This window comes from Lutra lutra, chromosome 3, assembly GCF_902655055.1.
Source record: "Lutra lutra chromosome 3, mLutLut1.2, whole genome shotgun sequence".
NCBI classification, from domain to species: Eukaryota; Metazoa; Chordata; class Mammalia; order Carnivora; family Mustelidae; genus Lutra; species Lutra lutra.
In genome coordinates this window covers 73,874,101-73,878,495 of record NC_062280.1, presented here as the reverse complement: position 1 = coordinate 73,878,495, position 4,395 = coordinate 73,874,101, and the positions used below count along the sequence as shown (strand labels likewise).

The 4,395-nt window shown below is 41.3% G+C and overlaps 1 long non-coding RNA gene across 1 annotated transcript; it reads right to left on the bottom strand.

Moving 5' to 3' along the window:
- Nucleotides 1-653: 653 nt before the first annotated feature.
- LOC125095786 (uncharacterized) lies at nt 654-4,146 on the bottom strand. The gene is made up of 3 exons (XR_007125952.1): nt 4,098-4,146; nt 2,014-2,312; nt 654-1,061 (listed from the first exon to the last, which is right to left on the bottom strand). It is a non-coding gene; the product is annotated as an uncharacterized LOC125095786 (long non-coding RNA).
- Between the last annotated feature and the right edge of the window lie 249 nt (nt 4,147-4,395).

Below are 4,395 nucleotides of genomic sequence, written 5' to 3'. Positions count from 1 at the left end.
CTTAGCTGTTTCCATATTGAGTACAGATTTTTCCCTTGTTCCAGATGCATTTGTTCACATTTCTGATTATTTCCTTAGCATACTTTCTTAGAAGAAAAAGTACTAGCTCAAATAATATGATCATTGTAAGACTCCTGATACATATTGTCAAATATTATAGGAATACTTTCTTAACACATAGTTAGGTTGGAGGAAACTAACGAGGCTACCTGCATACTCCAGTAATAGTATAAAATTTCAGGAGTAAAACATGTGTTTACAGTCTTACAACTACCCATAATCTGCCCTCTCCTTTGCTTCTGGACTTCACCAATATTGAGCAAAAACCTAGTTACTGGCCGAGGAAAAAGCATGGATTGGCATAGCAATCTACCAAAATCTCAGTTCACACCCAAATCCATGACTGCAAGAGGGCTGCCTGCACTGATGGCTTCATCTGTATTAGGTTATAAATTCCTTGAGGAATTCTTCAAAACACAATTCATAGGACTTCCATAGGACTTCCTGTGTTCACATGTATTTTCTGATCTGTTTGCCAGTCTGATGTTAAATATTCTATGTGCTTGCTTCAGCAGCACATATACTAAAAGATTCTATAACCTACACATCTACATGTATTTAACCATGAGACCTGAGGAGTTATTCAGTTATTCAGTGGTGTTTATCATTGCTTATTAAGTGCCAGGGGCAGTGGTGTGCTAGGCCTGGGGTAAGTGGTAAGCAAAACATACTTATTTCTGTACTGTCCAAGAAGTATGGCTACTACGTAATATATAAGATACAACCATATATATGGAGTGAACACTGTGCATTTTAATGTCAGAGTATTTATGGTTTTATTGTATTTGTTGATTGTTCTCAGGAGGTAGGTCTCCTCTTTCCAAGTAGAAAGACGCTCTTTGAAGTCAAGGGCCATGTCTTTACTTCTCTGGCATCTTCTAAAATATTGAGTTTTTAATAGGTACCCACTAGAGAGCAAACCAAGTGAAAACATTAGTGCTTCTTGTCTGCATGGGTCAAGCAAGCTATTCCTTCTAGCTCTTCAATATCTCTTAGAATCTCTGTGGGAATAAATAACAAATGATAGCAAAACATTAATTTATTACATGTTATCATTTTAAAGTTTATATCTTCACCAATAGGTGGCACCATCCATTTTAAAGCTATATTTTATATTGATATAGCCCAAAGTTATTAAGTATGGAATTCATTCAGTAAATGTTTATTGGGCACCTTCTGTGTGTAGGCTGCCCAACTGGCCATCACTAACAGTAAAACATAAAATACTACAGATATGCTTTTCATGTATCCTTTACCAGTAATACCCTAAAGAGCATTTCACTGCCAGATTTCATTCCTCATTTTAAAAATAACATCTAAGTCTTGAGTAATGACTCAGAAACAACAGTCTTACAATTGGGTGTGTGTGTGTGTGTTCTGACTCAACCTAATATTTTATTTAAAAGGGGGGAGAGCAATGCAAAGTTAAGTAAAAAGCAAACCAGAAAAATCTGGATAGAGGGAATAAGGATTCAATCTGCAGAATTTAATCCATGTTGGCTTTTTAATTAACATAATTTACCCCTTCTCAGTGAAAGGAACTTTGTTTCCTTTTGGGAGATAACAGAAGTGTGATCCAGGCATTACAGAATTATTTCTACAGTTTCTAAGGCTGCACAGTCCCATCTGGAGATGATAAAAAGGTCCCATTTCTCTTTTTATTTCATTTCAAAAGGTTCATTCTCTGGAACTGCCTGAGGTTGTGAACTGTAGAGCATTTGCCAGCTAGAGAGGGCTGCTGCCTGAGAACTTCTCAGGAAGTCTCTAGTCCCCAAGAGAACTCGTCTAAGGTCTTCTTAGAGTGGAAACCAGTCCCTTCTACCCTTCCCAAGGACATTGCCTTCCCCACAGGCTGAACACAGAAAAGGGGCAAAAAGAAACAGGGAGGGGGACTCAGTGGGGAAAGGAACTGTAGTATTTGCATAGAACACTGTATAATGGTCATTAACTTACCCACCTACTGTTGAAAGAAAAGGGCACATCTGACCAAGTCTATGCCTCTTTTCACTGAGCTTCTTTAAAGTGCAATGCATGGCAGTAGGTACTTGGGAGATGCAAAGATGGAGCATCTGGGGATGGTTGCCATCCAGGAGCTCCTTGTCTAGCAAACCACAACTTATGTAGTTGTGACTTATGTAGTAGTGGTGAGAGAAGTATGGGCTCTGGGGTTCTATTCATCTGAACCTTGGCTTCACCACTAAATGCATTCTTGAATAAATTATTTAATCCCTTTGTGCCTCAGTTTTCATAACCTGCAAAATGGGGATAATAGTAGTTACCTCGTAGAGTCATTAGAAGAATTAAATGAAGTAATGCATTAAGATTTTAACAAAGGGGGGCGCCTGGGTGGCTCAGTGGGTTAAGCCGCTGCCTTCGGCTCAGGTCATGATCTCAGGGTCCTGGGATCGAGTCCCGCATTGGGCTCTCTGCTCAGCCTCTCTCTGCCTGCCTCTCCGTCTACTTGTGATCTCTCTCTGTCAAATAAATAAATAAAAATTAAAAAAAAAAAGATTTTAACAAAGGGTGTGTATTGTTAATACAAATAATTTTAATTAAAAAAGGAAATGTTAGGTATCCAGAGGTCTAGAAAAGAACTATGAAAACTCAGAGACTGGAGCAAGAACTTTTTAGGGGGGCAAAGCAGAGCAAAGCATTCATTGATAGCTTCATGAAAGTGGCATTGTAACTGAGCTCTGAAGAGTAAGTAGTATTCACCAATGAAGAGATAGGGGAAAGGAGGGTACTCCCAGAAGATAGACTGTGAACAAAGATGGTGGGAAAAGGAGGTAAGAAAGCAGAGTGTTTGTAACAGAAATAGTAGTTCAGTTTAGCTGGTATGGGGGCACATGAAGGGAAAATGAGTGGTGGAAAAGTTAGCTCCATTAATGGGTTGGAGTTATGGGCAGGGCGTATATCAGGCAATGGAGTTTGGACCTTTTACTCTGGGCCACCAGGTTAGGACTTCAACATATCCATCCATCTGGGAGGACATAGTTAAACCAAGGGAAGAACAGTGTGAAGAAGGGGCAGAAGGGGAAGAATGGGGGCTGGTCAGTGTGGCAGAGGTGCGGGTAGAATTTTGAACACTAGAGGATGGAAGAGGGGCTTTTGGCCTCAAATAAGTCTGAGTTTGGGATGATTATATTGGTTTATACAGACACAATTAAATCTCTAGCTTTAGAACATCATTTTTTTAATCATCAGGAACTGACTTGGGTATGTAAGTTAGGTGCTTTATTAAAGCTCCAGTGTGGGGCACCTGGGTGGCTCAGTGGGTTAAAGCCTCTGCCTTCGACTCAGGTCATGATCTCAGGGTCCTGGGATCAAGCCCCGCATCGGGCTCTCTGCTCAGTGGAGAGCCTGCTTCCTCCTCTCTCTCTCTCTGCCTGCCTCTCTGCCTACATGTGATCTCTGTCTGTCAAATAAATAAATAAAATCTTTAAAAAAAAAAAAAAAAAGCTCCAGTGTACCTGGCCTTGGTCTTATGCTGAGGCTTGAGATGCTACTCTGGGTTGGAAGTGGAAGGCTAGGGCACTTGTCCTGAAGCTGATTTATGGCAAACCCATCATATCTACATGGTTTGCTGTTATTTGAGGTGACTTGGGGCTAGAAGAGCTGATGGGGGGAAGGGGCCATACTTCTAAGCAACCCTGGGACTTCCACTGGTCACCAGCTTATCCTTTCATTTTGCTGTCCTTTCAAGATCTATTGTAACTAAACCAAACCTGTTAGTTGGAAATGAAACCCAGACTATGTGATTTTCGTGTTCTCAGACTGTCTTGCTGGGTCCTTGCACATCAACAGAGAGAGGGAGCAGTATGTGAGTTAACTTTTCTAGAATAGTAGTTCAAGCATTTTGGAAAAATGTATAGCAGCAGCAGTTTTGCATAATGGTGATGCAGGGCCTTGCTACCCTTGAAAAAGTGGATGAAGAACCACACACAACATAAAACCACAACCTGTGTTGCAACAACTCACACAAACAAGATACACATTAAATTTAGTGCAGTAGAGATGGGATAATCCAGGTCACCCACCATTGTCCCAAGGATTCTTCTTCTTCTTTTTTTAAATAGGCTCCATGCTCAGCACAGACTCTTAATATCAGCTCAGGTCTTGATGTCAGGGTCAAGAGTTCAAGCCCTGTGTTGGAACCTACTTAAAAAAAAAAAAAAAAAGAGGGCGCCTGGGTGGCTCAGTGGGTTAAGCCGCTGCCTTCGGCTCAGGTCATGATCTCAGGGTCCTGGGATCGAGCCCCGCATCGGGCTCTCTGCTCAGCAGGGAGCCTGCTTCCTCCTCTCTCTCTGCCTGCCTCTCTGCCTGCTTGTGATCTCT